General features: G+C 43.6%; 1 protein-coding gene across 2 annotated transcripts in view; it reads left to right on the plus strand.

The window, feature by feature from the left end:
* The first annotated feature begins 5,925 nt into the window (after nucleotides 1-5,925).
* ELK3 (ETS transcription factor ELK3) overlaps nucleotides 5,926-20,415 on the plus strand; it is a 68,122-nt gene continuing 53,632 nt past the window's right edge. For both annotated transcript variants that reach the window (XM_047866307.1, XM_047866306.1), the window contains exon 1: nucleotides 5,926-6,322. The gene's annotated coding sequence lies outside the window, so the exon portion shown is untranslated. The remainder of the gene's footprint in view (nucleotides 6,323-20,415) is intronic.

A 20,415-nucleotide genomic window follows, 5' to 3' on the forward strand; every position in this document is an offset into this window, starting at 1 on the left:
CCTTTGATTTGTTTTCAACAGTTTAAAAATGTAAATTCTTATTATTCATGATAGCCAAGTGGTGGAAGCAACCAAATATCAATCAACAGATGCATGGTTTTTTACAAAAAAAGTGGTATCAACATGCAATGGAATACTATTCAGCCTTGAAAAGGAAAGAAGTCCTGTCACATGATACAAATGCCTGAATATTGAGGACATTGTGCCATGTGAAATCAGCCAGTCGTGAAGAAATAAACACTGTATGACTCCATTTACATGAGATATCTAAAGTAGTCAAATTCATAGAAAAGTAGAATGATGGTTGCCAGGGGATGGGGTAAGGGAGAGTGGGAAGCTGTGTTCAATCGATCTACGGCTTCAGTTTTGCAAGATGAAAAAGTTTTAGAAATTGGTTGCATAACAACAGGAACACACTGAATTGCACTGTGTACTTGAAAGAAGTGGTCAATTTTTACAATATATGTTGAGGGTAGAGCTAGCAGAATTTGTGGGTAGGTCAGACAGGTATTCTAAAGGAAAGAAAGAGGAGAATCATGAATAGGCACCAGGTTTTTGGCTGGGATACACGGATGAATAGAAGTGCCACTTACTAAGATGAGAAAGTCTATAAGAGGAGCGGTTTGGGGGAGGTTTGAGATGATTTTAGGACATATTACATTAAAAATGCTTATCAGAGATCCACTTGGTGATGTAAAATACGCATGGGATTTACAAGTATGGAATTAATGGGAGGGGTCCAAGCATAAGTTATAAATTTGAGAGAGAACAATGAGTAGAATGTGCTTAAAATCATAAGACTGGATGAACTTACCAAGGGAGAGAGTATGAGACAGAGAAAAGAAAATCCATTATTGCTTCCTAAAGTTCTCCACCATGGAGGAATCAGGGAAATGGCAAGGAGAACACAAAAAACACTGAGAAGCAGTGGTCAGAGAGAATGAAAACCAGGTATGTGTACATTTATAAATGGTACGCGGAGAAATTTCCAGGTTGCTGATGGGTCAAGGAAGATGAGGACTGAAAACTGACTATTGGCTTAACGACACTGAGGTCACTGAGGCATTGATAGAGTAGTGGGTTCAGGAGAGAATTAGAAGGGAGAACATAGTGACCGCATGCATAAACCACCCTTTCAAAGATGAGAACTAAAAATAGAGGCGTATCATGAGAGGGAATGTGGTCAAGGTGTTGTGTATTTTTTTTTTTAAGATTGGAAAAATTACAACATGCTGGCATGCTGTTGGGAATAGTCCAGTACAGAGTAGAAACTGACAATGTGGAAGTGATTAAAGAGTAGCTGGGGCAATGAGTTTGAGTAGATGGAGGCAATCTGATGGAGTAGACAAATGAAGGGTCAGCCCTAAGTAGGAACATGGAAAGTGAATCCAAGGGAAGGTAGCATATATGGCTACAAAAGCAGGTAGACAGGTAGGGAGATCATGTGGGATTTCTCTTCTGATTGTTTTGATTTTTTTTTTCCAGTGAAATGGGATTGCAAGGCCATCAACAGGGAGTAGGATGGGATAGGAAGTTTTGGAGTTTTGAAGGAGTGTAGGAAGAATTAAATAAGTGTGAGAATGCAAGAGTGACTGAATAAAACCTTGTAGCATTGAATAATTCTTGGATATATTATATTAATGTGAAAACATTCATCATTGTTTCCTACTAGCTCCTCCTTACCAGGCTTTCCCTGTAGGAGCATTACAATTCCCACATCGTTGATGTTAAGCTTGGCCAGATGACTTTCTTTGACCAATGAAATATTAGTGGAAGTGGCATGTACCATTTCAGAAGAGAAAAAAAAATGGCACATTTTATGTTGTTGTTGTTTTTTTTACCACAATTAAAAACTCTTAAAAGAAGTCAATTCTTCTTCACTTGAAAGGCATACAGAAACAGGCAGCAGGCCCTGTTGGCTGTCATTTGCCAAACTCTTGCCAATGGGTGGCCAGTCCAAGGGCAAAAAAGATGGTCTGAATCAATGCTTCTCAAATGTCCCCATTGAAAGACCTCTAACAACACAAAAGGAGGAAAGCAGACTCCCACAGGGGTCTGCCTGCAAGTCTATAAAATTCTTTTAAGTACTCTTTCAAATGAAGTTCATGAATGTCTTTGAATCCTAGTCTATAACACATGTTGTTTTAATGTAAAATTGGCATTCACTGTAAAAATCAGTAAAAACTGACGCTCACGCAGGCTCAAAGACGGTGAGTGACTTAGTCAAGTCCCATAGCTAGGACAAGTCAGGTATGGGACTGGATCCCCAAATTCCTGATTCCAAATGTATACTTTCCACCCAAATAGGCTGCCTTTCCATCAGGCTTTGGTTCTCCATTCCCAGCCCCTAAATATCCCTCCATTATAGACGCAGTCTTCAAAGTAGTGATGGCAACCCACTTTTGAGTCTCTTCCAAAATTTATTAATTCATGTTTAATACCATCAATTCATAAGTTTTATATATGATTTTTTCTGCTACATTCTAGAATATTTTAGTTGATATATTCTAAAACTCATTTTCATCTCTTGCCCTATCTAATTATGCTTCCTCATCCATCTGTATTTTTTTTTTTTACTTTTCATAGCATCCCATTCTGTTATACATTGTGAAATGTTAAATTATGAAGGACCTGACAGATTTGCTATTTTTGTATATCCAGCATCCATTTTTTTCTTTTGGTAGATTGTATTACTTGTTTAGAATTCTCCCTTCCCTCCTTGTCCTTCCCCTGGTCCCACTGACTTTAGACTTAGCCATATGACTTGCTTTCCCCAATGGATTGTGAGTGAAAGTGAGGGTGTGAGAGTCCTAAGCAGAGGTTTTAAGAGACCTCATGTGTCTCTACTCATCTCTCTTGACCTCCTGGCTTCCTAGGGAACCATATATCTCAAGTCGAACATATTCCTTCAGCCTAGGTCCCAAAAGGAAAAGATAGGTGAAGCAGACCAGAACCCAGCTAACCAGACCCAACTCACTGAGGGTTGGAGTTTTTTTGTTACACTGTATTATCCCAGCAAAAGCTGACTAATACATCCCTTCTTTTGGAATGAGGGTTTTTATTTTCTTCTGGAAACCCAGCCCTCCTCCACTTTTTATCCATAGGGTTTAGTTGGGCTGACCCTCCTCCATCCAGCCTCAGCACCCTCCAACACATTATGCTGACTAACTCCCATCTCTGTTGAGATCTCAGCTCTTCTCATCAAAGCTGAGAGAGACTAACACTTTCTTGGCCAGCAGAAATTAATGATTCTGGGCCTCGTTACCTGCTCAAAAGGGGTCCCAAAGAAATTACAGAAATCTTACTCATAACCCATCTAGTCTTAACTCCTGTTTGTTTTGCAAGAAAAGCATAGAAAGAAGAGTGTGGATCATACGACACTAAATGCCACACTTCATGGCTACTTTTTGATATTGGGCAGGAAGCATGGAAAACAAATAGCAGTTGTTTTGGACTTAAAGTTTGTATCTCCCAAAAATTAACATCGAGGCCCTAACCCCCAGTGTGGTGGTATTAGGAGGTGGGGGCTTTGGGAAGTAATTTGCTTGAGATGAAGTCATGAGGGTGGAGCTCCCTCATTAGTGTCCTCATGAAAAGAGACACCAGAGAGTTTCCCTCCTCTCTCTCTCCCCACATGTGTCTACTGAGAAAAGGCTATATGGGGTCCATGCTCGGCAGAGCGTTCTCACCAAGAACCACATCTGCTGGCACCTTGATCTTGGACTTCCCACCCACCAGAATGATGAGAAATAAATGTCCATCACTTAAGTCACCAAGTCTATGGTATTTGTGATAGCAGTCCAAGTAACAGCAGTTTGCCCTTAGAATGCTAAGGACAGAACCTGGAAACACATAAAAGTAAAAGTTATTCCCTGTGCCTTGAGGAAGAGCAGAGTCAGCTCTGAATTACTCATTCATATGGAGAGCTGGGAGTAGTGGTGTGGAGAATCTAAAACACCAGAAAAACTTCAGAGGTCTTCATTTGGCCTGAGAAACCCTAGGGCTGTCCATGTTTCATGTGTACTTGAAACAGGGATGCATTTCTTCGGAACAATCAAACTGCCTGATGAAAGCATGTACACCTTTTCTCTCATACATACTAGGATTCTCCAAAGATTTACTGTGAAAAAAAAAAATACAATAAAAATCATGAAAGCTACTGGCTTCGAATATACTTATGTTTGGCTTTGGCTTATACTTTTTAAAATAAAGCGATGTGGTGTTCTCAATTGTGTGTGAGTGATTTTTTTCCTCCCTGAGAAGTATAATAAAATAAGTTTACATTCTCCCAGTCCACAGATTGCTGGATCACACGGGGACATGGAGTGAACTCTCCTGAGTGACAAGAGAAGCCAACTAAGGATTATAATAATCCCTAAGGTGGAAAATTAGCTGTAGAAAATCAGGGGCTGATAAACAGCTCTCCTCCCCATTCCTTCTCCTGCTTTTGTGCCCTCTTAGCTTGCCCTATCCTCACGTTTTCCCACCCTTCTCAGAGACCTGGTGGGCCATGTCTCACCTCTCTGAACTATCCATACCAGCCAGGAAGCAAACGCTTTGGAATGGACTCAGGTGCTCTGACAGGCACTTAGGGGTTGAGAGCTGGTACCCACTTGAGTAAAATACAATGCCTGCCCTTTAGAAGCCCATAGTTAGTAGACAGAAGTGAGAGATTCACAAACAAATAGTCTTTAGAAAAGACTGCAAAAATAAGAAACCAAGTGGAGGAACTCTTAGTGTGTGTTCCTTTTGAGAGGACTCACGCCCTGTCCCTAGGGAATCTGACTTGATTGGTTTTGGTTGTGTATAGAGACCAGTAGTTTTTCAAAATACTCCCCAGGTGATTCTCACAGGAAGCTGGGCTGAGAACGGCCCCAGATCTACTGAATCAGGAATTCTGGCAGGTGAGACCCAGGTGGCCCGTAGTCTATCAGCCCCAGCCCCCCATGGGATGCTGGTACACACTCAAGTTTGAGAACCATCCGGCTGTCCTGCTAAGGGGTGGAGGCACAGAAATGGAGGGCTTCTGGAAGGTGAGCAGTTGGGGTGGAGCACAGTGCTGGGGGTGAGGGACCCTTTCACAGACCCCCTCCTCCTAAGAGCAGTCTCAGGGCAATGGACAAATTCTCCAGTGACAGCCTGGCCTGAGTCCTCTGGGTGGGCGGTCCTTGAGAGATCCTGTGGCCTATAGTCCTGTCTGGCGACCACAGAGCCTCCTTCTGAAGCCTCAGTCACTCGGGCCCCCTTGGTGGCTGCTCCTTTCCCTCCGGAGCTCCTTTGCAGGGCAGGGAAGGTTGGGCCTGTGGTAGGCCATAGTAAACGGCCAGAAAGGTCTCTTCCTGACAAATCCTGGCTTCCAATTTATGGCTCCTTATTCTTTTCCCCAAAGTGGGCCCCCTACTCTGAGCTCTGGCTTTTTTTTTCTTTTTTTTTTTTTAAACTCTAGACAGAAACCGTGCCTCCTTTTCTGGACATCAAAACATCTAAGCAATCACGTCCCCACCCACGATAAAAGCAGCCCTTTGCCCACAGCCACCCAACTCTGCACCCCACTCCCCGTGCCCCACTGCCCCACAACTCAGCCATCCCAGCTAACAGAAAACAGCCAAGTCTAGAGGCCTCCTCGCTTTGGGCCTTCCAGCCCAGGCCAACTGGGCAAGACACGACCCCACTGCAGTGCTCAGCGCAGAGACCCCCCCCCCCCCCCCCCGCCTCCCGGCTCAGGGGAAAGGAGGGATCCCCGGGTCCACCGCAGCCGGGGGTCCCCACCCGCGCGCCGGGGGGCCGCTTCTCTGGGTTTCTGGCCAAGCAGTCCCCGGCCTTGGGGAGGGGCTGCGGCCGCCCGGAGTCACAGAGGGTCCGGAGGCTCCTCCCCTGGGGTGGCCAAGCAGGAAGCGGGGCGCGCGGCGGGCGGGGGCGCGGCGCGGTGCGGGGCGAGCGCGCGGGGCGCAGGCGGCGGAGTATGCGCGGGCCTCGGCGGCCAGCCCCGGCGCACAGCCGCGGCCGGGGCGCGCGGCGCGGGGCGGAAAAGCCTGTTTACACAGACTGCACACCGCCTGGGGAATAATGCAGTAAAGGAAGTGAGCCGGCTCGGCCTGACTGCTCCAACTTCCTGCTCTCACACACACACCAGAGGAAAAAAAAAAAAAAAAAAAAAAAGAGGAGCGAGAGAAAGAAAAAAAAAGGGGGAAAAATCAGGATCTCATTACAAGAGCAACAGACCGTCTGCAGACGCCTGTCAGCATGGAAAGTCGGGGGCTTTCGCCCGGTTCCTCCTAGAAATTCCCCCGAAGAAGGATCTTGAAAGCTCCCCCACATCTGGGTAGGTAGCAGGGGTTTCTGCCTGTTGCTCGGACAGTTGCAAAGTTTCGTCGGGGGTGCTTTTTCTTTCTTTTCTTTGGCTTGGTGGGGGTGGGGCTGGTGGGCGCCGCGGGGTGGGCTGCGGGCCTGGGAAGGGGGCGCCGAGGGGGATGCTCCTGCGCCCGCGCCGCCCGCCCGGCGGGAGCTCCGCGCCGCGTCCGACCCCGCGCCGGCGGCACCCTGCCCTGGGGCTGCGCTGCAGCTCGGAGGAGGGGGCGCGCGGGGTGGGGGGAGGAGGGGACGTGGAGACTTGGGGTCCCTGGGAGGAACGGCGGCGGGACGGGCTGCGTGCCTGGAGGCTGGACCACCGCCGACCTTCCAGCCGGGGCTGGCATTCCCCTGGGGTGGCAGTGGGCACCGACGCTCCGATTCGGGGAGAGGACAGGGGTGGAGGGGGAAGCGGAGGGCGTGGGGAGCGAAGGCGTGGGGCTGGGGGTCGCTTCCATTCTCGTTCGGCAGGTGACCCCCGCCCGGGTCACCGCCCCAGGCGCACGCCCAGGTGGACCTTTAAAAGCCAGTGGAGTCTTTACTGGACACGGTTTGGGCAGAGGTTCGGGGCAGGAGACGGTCTTGGAGCCCCCAGCTCTTTAGGAAGGGGCTCTTCAGCTTGCAACTGAATGTTGGCCTGTAATGCTACTGTAACTTTCGGGAGGAGGAATTAAAATTTTGGAGAGTTAAAGAAAAATAAGAGGTCTCGGTTTTGTTATATTTTCTGAACCGAACCTTCGTGAGGACAAGCTGCATTTAGGTGGCGGGTGGGGGTGGGAGTAAGAAATGTTATTTCAGAAACTGCAAAAGGGGCTTTTTAGAAAAAAAAAAACGAGTGTCGGGAGAGTTTCTGGCTTGTCTGGAAACGGCAAGACTAATTGCCATGCGCTTCCGCTTTGAAACTGGCAGCAGACAGCATCTTGAAAATGACTCACTAGAGGAGCTCACAAAGAAACTGGTTTGCTCCTTCTCAGGTTTATGTATTTGTGCCTTTTACAGTTTCCTTTGTAGTGTTCGAGGGGTCCCCCGCCCCTTCCCCGCCGGCCCCCTCCTACCCTCCCGCTTTTGGAAGCCCCTGGCCGGTCTTTAACTACCCCCAGCACCCCAGCCCGACGGGGGCTGGGGGAGGCTGAGTTGTTTTTGGAAGTTGGCTGGGGAGAGGGTTAAAGGGATTCTGCTGCTGCAGGGGGAAAAAGTTCCCTGAATTTTCCACTGGCTGCTGCAGGAAGAGAGAGCCCCTTTAGTCATTGCTAAGTAATGTCTGCACACACACCAACTAATCTCATTAGGAGTTTCCGCTGCTCGGCACAGGAGGGGTTTTGTGCAGCCACTGTCAGCCCGGGGAGCCCTGTGCTGCAGAGGGAGACAAGTTACGGCTTTATTTACTTAGAGGTGCAGCTGGCCAACAACCTTTTCAGGGCACTATCTTGAAACTTTGAAGTCACTTTGGCCATTTTGGATTTCAGACTTACAGGTTTTTCTTTCCCAGTTGTGTGTAGGGTGTGTGTGTGTGTGTGTGTGTGTGTGTGTGTGTGTGTAAAATTTCTATTGCCCAAGCAGCTTAAACACACCCATCCTCTCTCTTCTGTGCGTATGTCTTTGTTGGAGGGGGTGTGGAAAGTGGGGAGCCAGAGGAGATGAGAAACTAAGCATGTTCCAGGCATATATTAATGAACTCAAATCGATTTCTGAGCCTTATTGCTTTATTGCCAAACAAAATACCCTCTGATCTCTCTCCCTTTTTCTCTGTCTGTGACACATTTATTTGGGATAGGTCAGTTATGGGTTTCAATTTATGGGGATTATAAAATTACAAATTGTGTTAGGAGGGCATGTGGGTCAGACAGTTAAGAAGACTGTCCATAAGTGTTTTTAGAGTTTCCAGTAATGATCCTGCCTGCAAAACCCCCTGATGGTCTTTCTGTGCCAAATATAGCAAAATAGCAAAGGCCTTCTGGCCTTTTTTTTTTTCCTTTTTAAACCTTTAAATGTTGGAAATGTGTAGAGTTGCTAAAAAGGGTAAAGAATTTTAAGGAACCCGATTGGAACTGTGGGGTTGCTTTATTGACAGGAACCTGTAGCTGGGGACATACTCTTGAGGGTTTTTGAGGTGTTGGCGTTTCTCTTATGGTCACAAAGCATGTCCTGAAAACAGCTCAACTAGGGTGTGAGTCAGTGGACACAAGTACAGATGTCCCTAACATGGTGCCTGGCACAGAGTAGATGCTCAATAAATTGTTGCATTGAAAGCTGTGAGTAGGATAACAGAACTTATAATAAATAGATAAGGGGAAAAAAGCTTTCCAAAGGCTCAAGAAAGGCCCCTTGGAGCAAACTACAAACCAGTCTGGATAAACAGACTTTCTGGAGTAATTTTCTCCCCCTGGTGACATTCGGCAATACCTGGAGACATTTTGGTTGTCTTAACCAGAGGGGGTGCTATTGGCATCTAGTGGGGTAAAGAATTAGGAATGCTGGTACACATCTGGCAAAGTACAGAACAGCCCCCCAAAGTAATTTTCCAGCTCCAAATGTCAGTAGTGGCCAGATTGAGAGGCTTTATTTACATTAATGATGATAAGTCTTTTATAGGCAGCCATTCAATGGATAGGACATTTACAAGTTATAAGTTGTACTTTTCTGCCACATATGTAATACAGTGTGCATGAATTTTCTCTCCCTTTCTGTCTTTTTGGTCAGTAATACGTAATAGAAGGACATTTAAGTGACGAATTGTGATGGTTTACCTTTGTGAGCTGAATTAGACCATCTCTGAACCTCGCTCACTTGATACTAATGCTTTTTGGACCAGAATGGCAATAGCCCAGATAGGGAAAGTAGTGATTTTTCAGCCCTGTTTGAATTTTGGAGTTTCCTAAAACATTTATTAAATATCTCTTTTCCTTATTTAAAAAAATTAATAATTCAAAACTGTAATATACAGTAAATGTAACTCTGAGATCATATATTGAAATTTATATTTGTAATAACTTTTTGGAACTTGAATCTTTTCCTGAAATCGGTTTTAAAGTCCTTCCAGTCAGTGCGTATAAATTAAAATATTCCTTTCTTAGCTGTCAGATACTGGGTTTTGTGTGTTCTGTGCTACCCAATTATTTTTATATACCTATCCAATTCAAAAAACCAATATGGTTATAGAACATTACCTACTGACAAAGCCAAAACACTAACAGAAAATTGTCCAAGGATGTGACTTCCTGGAGTAGAGTCCTTTTTTTTTTTTTTTTTTTTTTTGGTGATGGTGAATTACTGCCTATGAATTAATACTGCTTTGCTCCTTTCCAGTCCTAGGGAATGATTCAGCCATCTCCATGTTCTCCAGACCTGGGGTTCCTCATTAAACTTTAAAAGAAATGGGTTCTCTATTCTGGCTGTGCCCTGGCTGCAGGCAGCTGGCTTCTGCCCCTTCATGAGGGCCTGCACCTACACACACACACACACACACACACACACACACACACACACACACACGGGAGCAACACGGGTCATTTGAATGAAGGACCCCACTCCTGTCAGATTTTTCTGTATGTTTCCGGCAAGAGCTTTTTATGTCCTGGTTATCCATAATTCCCCCTTTGTCTTTGTAGATTGATTTATAGTATATTTGAGATCACACTAGCATAACAATATTTTCTAAAAGTCAGGAGGTTTTACTTCTGTTTTAAAAAATAGTTAATGTGAATTACATTAGGAAGAGTCAGAAAACCACGAAGAAAAATATAAACATCTCCCATAATCCCACCGTGGACATTTTGGTGTATATTTTTTTCAGTCTTCTACAATGTGTGTGTGTGTATGGACACATACCCACGTACATGCACACATACGTAAAACTTTTCATTGGAGTCACACTATCCTTGCTGTTTTATAACTTATTTTTACCTAACATATCATGTAACCCATTTTCATAACTAGTACCAAGACCAAAATTACTACACATAGAGCATATATTTATTGATCTAATAAATGTGTTGACTCAACAGTGGATTGACATAATTTCTACATGGACTTGTTCAGTGTTTTTGTCTCTGCGGCTCCAAGTAATGTCCTAAGAATGCTGACCTCTTAAAAGACTGAATTCATATGTGCTGTGAAATTTGGGATTTTGATGAGTTTCTCTATGATTTAAGAATGAGTCATGATTTGCAGTAGAATATCAAGATGTAGTAACAGGAAGTCCAGGGCCCTACACATCAAAATAGAATGTTAGATGATGAAAAAAGAGAAGCTAGGTTAAACCGAAAATATACCTTGAACTTTAAAGAGGGAGGAAGAGGTCTCTTGCACACTGAGACAATTCTTAGTTATTAGTGTTTCATTTTATATCCAGAGAGTTTCCAAACTTTGAAATTGGTGTTTTAAATGGATTCGTATCTCAAGATTACTATTGCTCATGGCCAGTTTGAATTAAGATCATCCAACTTTTTGGTTGAAACTGCAGCAGTGAGACTATGACAACTGTCTTTACCACCAAAAGTGCAGCCCCAGGAAGTTGAGTTATCAGCATGTGTGTGTGTGTGTGTGTGTGTGTGTGTGTGTGTGTGTGTGTATAAAACCATCTGTTAACGAATCCTAAAGGCCTTCAACAATGGTAGATCATTCAGTTTAAGTAACTATTCTGGGCAGAAATTTGACTCCTTATGACTCCTGCCTATAACCAAAATAAAAATGGCCTTTCATCCATTACCTGAAACTTAACATATGTGTCAGCAGTTTAAAAATAAACCTTGAATTGGTCATTTCAATAAATTGTAATTTGGTGTGAATTGCCACTAGAAATTAGTAACTCATCGATGATATGTTTCAATTTGCATTCCTGGAAGGTAGTTATTCAATTCTAAGAACTAAATGGGGTTATTTTATAATTCGTAAGACTTATTTGTATATTTTTAAAGAAATTAAGATGATGGTTATACTAACATTCTAATTTGAATTGGACTAAAATTAATTTACTCACATATCTGCTCTAAAAAAGGCTCTAAAGCACATGGTATCATAAGTATCTTTAAAGATTCCATATCTAATAATAATTCCTAATTTTCCACATATAAATATGGGAATGATGGGGTAGATATAAAACACACTTACCTAATGCCTTCTCTTAGACTGGGGTCAGGAGTCCTTTACTCCAAGCAGTAGAACAAGGAATCTGAGATCGTAGGTGTCCTTTTTTTTTTTTAATTGGGATATAATTTCATACATGGAAATGGACAGATCTTCAGTGTTTTTGTATACATCCAGGAGATCTATACCCCTTACCTTCAAATATAGAATATTTCTACCACCCCAAAACATGCCCTAGCTATTTCTTTTTGTTCTGACAATTTCATGATTCCACCATATAGGTTATTAAACCCCAGAACACCTTCATAAAATACTGCAGTATTTTTATTTAATCTGCTTGGTTAAACATAAATCACTAAAATGTGTAGATTTCCTCAGCAATAGGATAGGAGGAAAAGTCCCTTCTACATTATTTAATGCCACTTAAGCTAACCCAAAGTAATCTGTGTGCTGCAGGAAAAAAGTAGATTCCTTTAAAACCAGTTGGGTTGAGGGGTACCTCAGTTGGCTGAGCGTCCGACTTCAGCTCAGATCATGATCTCACAGCTCATGAGTTCGAGCCCTGTGTCAGGCTCTGTGCTGACAGCTCAGAGCCTGGAGCCTGCTTCAGATTCTGAGTCTCTCTCTCTCTCTCTCTCTCTGCCCTCTCCCATTCATGCCATCTCTCTCTGTCTCTCAAAAATAAATAAACATTAAAAATAATAATAAAAAAAAACAGTTGGGTTGAGACACTATCCCTCCATCTTCCTGGAACTCAGTTTTCCAGCTGGATGGTGAAGTGATCCAGGTAGAGACTGGGGTAATCCCTTTCAAGCCAAAAGTTGTGTTGTACTATTTTTTTGGAGTAAGGAACTTGAATTCTTCTAAAAGTTGTGAAAATGTGAAAATTTTTGCTCTCCTCTGCAAACAGCCGACTTTCAGACATAACACAGCGATTTAAGTGAAGTATTCTGTGGTTGGAAAAGGGGTTCCCCATAAATTTCCCCTTCAATCCCACTCTGGCCCCTTGTTGAGTGAGGAACACTCGAGGAAAGGTTGGTATTAGCTGCTGTGCTTCATTTCCTTCTTTTTTTAAGGTTTGTGACCAGCATCACAATATCTAAATGGCTTACGGTTGGGTCATTCTTGGAGACACCAGTGACTGTGTGTGGGTCATATGCTGAGTAGGCCCAGATGGGATTTTGATCACAAGGTTTAGTCCCTGCTCCTTCCTTCCTATAGTCTTTGAAAATGGTGTCCATCCTCCACTGCTGTGTCTGAGGGGGTCCCCTGTTCCTTCTTGCCTTCTCTAGTCCCTTGTCTACCCACAAGCTGGAGTGATCCTTTATACACAGGTCTGACTGCCTCACGCCTTTGCTTAAAATCTCCCAGTGGTTTCTGCCAGGGTAAAGACCCAAAACCTTAATGTAAGCTGTGATTTGGGCCAGCCACACTAGCTTTTCATCCATTCCTCAGACCAGTCGTGAGCTCTTTGGCCACTGGGCCTTTCCAAATGCTGTTCTCTCTCCTGGGAATTCCCTTCCCTGCCCCCACTCGCATAGATTGTTCTCACTCTGTGTTGCCAGTTTGTGGCCATCCTTCAAGGCTCAGCTCCCACTGTCATTTGGTCATCAGCCCCGGCCTCTGGAACCCCTGCCACCTTTATTTACAGGTTTTCTCATTGACCTGAATTCTCCCTCTCCAAATTCTTACTATCCAAACGTAGGTAGTGAACACTTTGTGATCTATATTTCTGGAGATGGGTCTGGTGTCCCTGATTATTCGTTGATACTCATTATTCCAAACTCAGGAGCCAAGTAGATTTGATGGCACAGCCTCCCTTGTTACCCGAAGTCTCTGCCAAACCCTTGAATCCATTAGATTCGGAGAGTGAGGGGTACCCACGCATGAAAGCGCCATGATGTGTTTCACGTCTGTGAAGTCTGGAAGCTCCTTCTGGGCCTGTTCTGTTTTTCTCATCCTCGTATTTATCCCAGCACGTTGTCCAATACCTGGCATTCATTGAATTAGAAACAATCTGAAGGGGAAAAAACTTGCCACTGGACTTGATAAAGCACTTTATTGCTATGCATAAATCCAACCCTCTCCTGGACAGTGAATTATTTGGGATTAATAAGAGGCATATTTCTTGGTTAAATCATAAAGCCAGCCAGGAAGAAACTCTATAGAGGATATGTCATTTCCAGAGTTTTTATCCAGACTTATAAGAACGGTACAGAAAACAAGTTTGTTAATATCTGAGAGGACAAACCTCAGCCCTGTTGCTGATATCGGTGTTATTCCTGGAATGGTTGGCTAACAGTTAATTCATAGGTCAGTACAACTTGGAAGGATCTTGATGTAAAATTCTTTCCATGTTAAAATTGATCATTGTATAGCAATCATCATTAGTCTTTATCAAGACTTCAACTGACCAAGTTTTCATAGTTCTTTAGACTGTATTCCATAATATTTACAGTTCCAAGTCCTTCACTTATACTAAAACCCGCGTGTGTAGCTTTTGTTTGTAACTTTTTGTAATTTAAGGATGATGTTTCTGATTAATTTTTAAAATAACAAAAGACTCTGCCTGTGTATTTGAAGGGATGAATGACTAATATCTACATCGCTTTTAGTGGAGGAAGGCTAGCTCTGCTGTGAATTTCAGCTGGTTTTGCCAAATAGCAGTTTGTTGATAGTCAAACCTTGATTAACCAGAACATATGATTAAGCAGATTTCTCTTTCTGCAGTTAACTGTCAGAAGAGAAGGATCAAAACAACAACAGCAGAATAAGCCCCAGAATTTATTCCAGGATGTGCTCCTGGGTAACTTCAGGGATTCTCTGTAGGAATTAATTGCCAGGATTCTCCTACACTATCTGCACCTGCAAGTTCTCTTCATCCTCAGTAAGATGATACCAAGGCCCAGAAAGGTCAGAATGCTCGATTAAGCAAGAAAAGGGGTAGACGGTCATCCAGTTTCTGAACACTTAGAGTTAAGAAGAGCGCTTCTCTGGTTAATACTCAGTGAACTGGAAATATAGTCTCCCCACTATCTCCTTATTGGAGTTTGGAAATTTTTCCTTTAAAGGCTAAAATATAAGCCTTGGTGATTGGAGTTCACTTGAAAGTGAAAAAGATAAGCATTGACAGATGTGTGTGTGTGTGTGTGTGTGTGTGTGTGTGTGTGTGTGTGTCTGTCTGTGTGGGTATGCCTCCACATATGTTGGCAATAAGAGGGATGCAGGCATCTAAGAGAACATGGTACTGTATAATCTCAGTTCGTGCTCCTTCTACATCCAGAGCCACTGTTCTCCTGTAGGATCTGAGCCCTAATTCTGTACAGAGGACGGGAGCATAAGGGAACATTTGCTAAAGTTCTCATCCAAAAGCATCATTATTTCACTGTGAGAACCCAGAGAAAACTTGGATTTTTTAAAAATATAATGTATAGGAGAGGAGAAAGTGAATATTCCTGATAATTTCAGCAGGTCCCATTAAGAACATACAAGAAGAGACCAAACCCTTCAGTAGTCTTTGGAAGACCATATATGGATGCAGGTTTTGCATTTTGAAATCTTCTGGAATCTAGAATCCATGAGCGTTAGTAGGGAAGTTATTTCTGCTAATCCAAGCCCTGATCCAAGATACTCATCACTTAGACCAGAAGGTGTTGGGTGGTAGAGAATTACTTTTTACTTCTATTTCATTTTTTCTTTTTAAAAGTATTTTAGAACGAATATCTCCAAACTCTACAGGTGACATTCTGAGTGCAGGTTGGGAACTGATTAAGCCCCAAGCAGACCTAGGTTGTCCTATCCATGCTGAGCCTGTAGCAGAGGGCTAAATTCATCTTTGAGAGTCAAGGCAAAACTACCACTCAGCCCTCGACATTCCCTGACTTCGCTTCATTCACTTCTTTGGGTGCCTTAGTGCTAATTCTCAGTTTGGCATTTAGGATACTTGGATATATTGAGCAATTTTGAGTGGTGATAACATTTTCTTAAAGTGAATTACTTTCGGGGCGCCTGGGTGGCGCAGTCGGTTAAGCGTCCGACTTCAGCCAGGTCACGATCTCACGGTCTGTGGGTTCGAGCCCCGCGTCGGGCTCTGGGCTGATGGCTCAGAGCCTGGAGCCTGTTTCCGATTCTGTGTCTCCCTGTCTCTCTGCCCCTCCTCCGTTCATGCTCTGTCTCTCTCTGTCCCAAAAATAAATAAAAAACGTTGAAAAAAAAATTAAAAAAGAAAAAGTGAATTACTTTCATTACAAAGGTATGGGCTGTTAGAAGATGCCTTGAATCAAACAAATGACCCACGTACATGGAGGTTCTCCAGAGCTTAGAGTGTTTGCTCTTAAATAAGGGCATTGCCCTGCTCTGATTTAAATCAGAGCCGAACCACAAGCACAGCATCCTCTTCCAGCCTTGGCCACATCCTTTGCTTTTTTTTTTTTCTTAACCTAAATATTAAGACTACTAATTTGACTTTGGGAAAGTAGAAACTTTAAGACCTTGACATAGGAGATCATATATGCTCCAGCTGATTAAAATGTAGGAAGGGTGACTTTCTTTAGCAAGAGGGAGAAGATCATCTACAGCAAGATCTGGCTGTTATTTTATTTTTTACAGTTACTATACTCTTGCGGAACAATAATTGGAAGAGTAGAGTATCAAGTTGTATGTGACATTTCCGGAAAGGGCCAAGCCAGGTTAGTGGATGGCAGCTTTCTGAATGGGAAGGAAGGGCCATCAAGACACTTTGGGGTATGTATCTGATGTGTGTTTCTGATGCCACCAACAGCCATTCTCTTCCATCAGATGTTTTTACAGAGCTCTTGAAGGTTAATATGTCTGCATTAACCAGACACAAATGAATAAATCATCGGTCTTCACTAGATGACAGTTCTAATGGTTTTTTTGTTCATTTATTCAGTACATTTGGGGGGTTGATAAATAGGTTTAAAATAACATGGCATTGGGCGAAGATTAGTTTTGAAGTCACTCTTTGTCTATTTTTGCGACAGTTTTCTTAGAAATAACTGTACTCCACATGAAGATATTTTAAATGTGCTCCACTTACCGTAGCTTCTCCACCAGTCGGGCTCGATTTTAAATAGACGTTCAGTGGAAAATGAGATGCGTTTTGTGTGCCACTTTATCTTAATGCCATCATATTTTTGCTTTGTGTTAAAAAGAACTTGATTAGAAGTTATTTAAGTTTAGATGAAACTCTGCGTTTGGTACCATAATCACCATATGTAGCAAAATGTACAAAAATGTGAGAGAAACGTGCATGTGGAGACCGTAAAAGCATAAAAGGGATAGTCTACCTTCACGGCTTGAGATGCAGCTAAAATCCCCCACAGGTGTCCACCACATGAGCAGGTGATGACATTTTGAAGACTGCAGAGTCACCGGTTTTTATAGATCCCTTGCAAAGTGAATATATTATCCCAGCAGATTATGTAAAACTGGTGATGCCTAGAATTTGCATTTCCTAAACCATGAAAGAGTTTTGCTGAGAAGAGCACCCAACGAGAGCTGAGCAGCTGAAGTGACCACAGAATCTAGAAGCCGGAGGGGCCATTTCCTTGCTTAGCTAACCATCCGTGTAAGGCAGCGCCTTGTGCTTCTCAGCAGTCTCTAAAGATGTCACAAATACCGGTAACTCGTAACTATATTTGCACCAGTACTGTAAACAGCAGGACCCAGACACAAGCTGATGCCCGTATTATCCAGCTAAATCGCGGCATTTCCAGGAGCCATCACGTTTTGCCTATGTTAAATTTCAGAAACGGAAAGGAAGAATGTTTATAATATTAGCCATTTGCAAATTATCAGCGCAAGTATGCTAGATTATAAAGTTTTAACACTGATCATATACTTCTGAAGAATATCAAGATCCATTAACTAGTATCATTTTCTAGATATACTGTTTAAAAAAAAAAGACCTATAAAATGGTTTCTGTAGATTTACTCCAGGAAGAGGGAAAGATAACTTTGCCAGGAGTGCAGATGTTGGGGAAAGTTGTCTTTTTTTGGTTTGTTTTTAATGTTTATTTTGGGGGGAGAGAGAGAGAGAGAAGGAGGAACAGAGAGAGAAGGAGATACAGAATCCGAAGCAGGTTCCAGGCTTTGCTGACATGGGGCTCGAACCCAGAGAGAGAGAGAGAGAGAAAGAGAGAGAGAGAGAGAGAGAGAGAGAGAAGGAGAGAGAGAGAGAGAGAGAGAAGGAGGAACAGAGAGAGAGGGAGATACAGAACCCGAAGCAGGTTCCAGGCTCTGCTGACATGGGGCTGAACCCACTAACTGTGAGATCATGACCTGAGCCAAAGTCCGCTAATTAACTGACTGAGCCACCCAGTGACTTAGCTATCCAGAAATGATAGAAGAAATGATACTTTATTACTTTAAGTTCTATAGAAAAGACCAGAAAAGTTGCTCTGGGAAGACCACGGCTTCTCTCCCTCTCCAGGCTGCTACTAGGGCCGTGAAGGAAAGCTGGAGGAGAAGGTCAAGGGTTCCTAAGATTAGTAGCCTGATGTGTCATGCATGCGTGAGAAGCAGCCACTGGTGAAGAGAGACGTGTTCTAATGCTAGTAAATGAAGCAGAGACTGAACCATTCCTGGAGAGGGTGTGGGACCCATGGCGGCTTTGGCAGGACAGGGAGCAGAAACAATGGTCCTACTGGGGAGAGATTTGGAGGCACGGGAGAGATGGGCCAAGAGGAAAGGCTCTGTACCTTTCCCTGGGTGGAGCTAGGGAGGGAGAATTGCTGTGCAGATGTTGGAGGTGGCCCAGACCGGGTGCAGCCCGGCCAAGGGAAGAGGAAGGCGCACACAGGGTTACCTTTCTGTCAGGAAATGCCCAGAGCTGCAGCAGGTCTGGGATGCTGAGCACAGCTGTGCACATTTCCCCGTCCCCAGGGTCCCTCGGGACTCCTCCAGAGAGGAAGAGATGGTGTCGCAGCCCACACCTGACCCCACCGGGGCCTCCTTCCTCCCCCACCCCGGTGTCCGCTCAGTGTGTGTGGACACGTGTGAGAGAGACGGGGAAGATGATGTTGGTGATCCTTTGGCTGGGTGGCATTTGAGGAACAGTTCCAGGAAGAAGAGCACTGTTATTAGGCAAAATATATCGCTGCTTGCCATTGATGGAAAAAGAAGTGGTGTCCAGATTTTTAGTTAGAAGAGCTAAGGCTTGCATTTTCTTTGACTAAATGTATTTTATCTTGTGTGTGCGTGTGTGTGTGTGTGTGTGTGTGTGTGTGTATTTTTTTTCTAACGTTTCCACTGGGTGGTGCTGCGGGAGTTCCTACCTTTTGCCTTGGATCTACCCTTCCCAGAAAGACGCCTCTAAAGCATAATAGGAGGAAGTCCTGATTTAGAAAGATTTTACAGTTTGAACACAATAGAAGGGTTTGGAGGATGCTCTGGCAGGAAATGTTTTAGTTTCTGGATGTGGAAAATTCACCATCATTTTGTATCATGCAGAAGTTTTCTTACTATGCTGGGTGTATATTCTTTTGGCGGTTACCAACTTATTATTTAGCACAGAAAAGCTTTCAAGTTTATCTGAGAGATTACGGTCTCATCCTAGTGAAAGCAGTATGTAAGATTTCCTTTATTTTTGACTTTTGTAAAACTATCATAACAAAAAGTAAGCAAACAAACATTTCCTGATGTTAAGACAACTACAGATTTAAAAAATATCTCTGTTAAGGTTTTATTTGAAGCTGAAGGCATTGTTCCATTCCTATTTTAAAGATAATTTGTACAGTGTATTGGCCAAAAGGATAACTGGGATTTTTATTTTCAAAATAAACATATAAAGTCTTTCAATTTGATAGCACTCATGTATGGAAGGGGATAGGGCTGGCCTTATCCTTGTTTTACAGATAAAAAAAAAGTTGAAACACAGAGAAGTTGACGTCCCTGCCGGAGATCATGCAACTCTTTAAGGCCGTGGCTGTCATGAGAATTTATGTTCTGATTTCCAACTTTTCCCCTTACGCACAGGATCAAGTTTCAAATATAGGAATAGGACAAAGTTTAGGTGAAAGATTTTCCATTCAAAGGCCTGTGAAATATAAGAATCAAGGGTAGTATGGGAGAGAAAATACCCACTGGAAATTAGGAAGCTCCACTCAGTGGAAGCTCACATTTAAGGATGGTTGGCAAGATTTTAAGTAAGTTGTACTGAACCCAAGGCAGCATTTTGTTTTCATGTGCTTGTTATGATCCTCCACGAAATCCCAAATATTGCTCTCTTAGAACTTGAAACAGGGCTTCCCCAGAGGGGTTTGTTTTTAAAGGAACGAATGTGAGCTTCCGCTGGGTGCCACTCTAGGTCCTATCATGTGGTTTCAGAAGGGCTCCCAGTCTGTCCCTATTCTCAGGTGAAGTGACACCCACGATTCCTTTTATTGTTTGGAGGAATGCAGGCAGGTTTTAGGCCCCATCTCTGGAGCCAGGCTCGGTCCATAGAATTTCTATTCTTGACTCGCATCCTCTTGTTCCACTGGCTTGTGTATACACCCCAAGCGAGAGGAAGACTTCTCCTGCTGAGGAGGAGCTGAGTTACAGAAGGTGCAGCTTCCCACGTTTTGTCTTTATTAGCAAGAGCCAACCGTGATTATTTAGTGTTGAATGAACCTGGAGTGGGTCTAAACCAACATACATGTCTTTTGTTAAGAAAAAAAAGTTAATTTTTTGGGGGGAGAGAGAGCTAGTGGGAGTGGGGCAGAAAGAGAGGGAGACAGAGGATCCAAAGTGGGCTCCGTGAGGACCGCAGAGAGCCTGATGCGGGGCTCAAACTCACGAGCTGCAAGATCATGACCTGAGCCAGATGCTTGATGGTCTGAGCCACCCAGGCATCCCAACATGCAGATCTTTTTAAAAGGGAAATGAGTTTAAAAAACGATGGTAGCACGGGTTCAAAGTCTCTTTCTTAAAACAGAACTAATCAGAATAACTGGAGTCACAGAGGAGGCAAAGCCAGAA

The sequence above is a fragment of the Prionailurus viverrinus genome, chromosome B4 (genome assembly GCF_022837055.1).
Source record: "Prionailurus viverrinus isolate Anna chromosome B4, UM_Priviv_1.0, whole genome shotgun sequence".
Classification (NCBI taxonomy): Eukaryota; Metazoa; Chordata; class Mammalia; order Carnivora; family Felidae; genus Prionailurus; species Prionailurus viverrinus.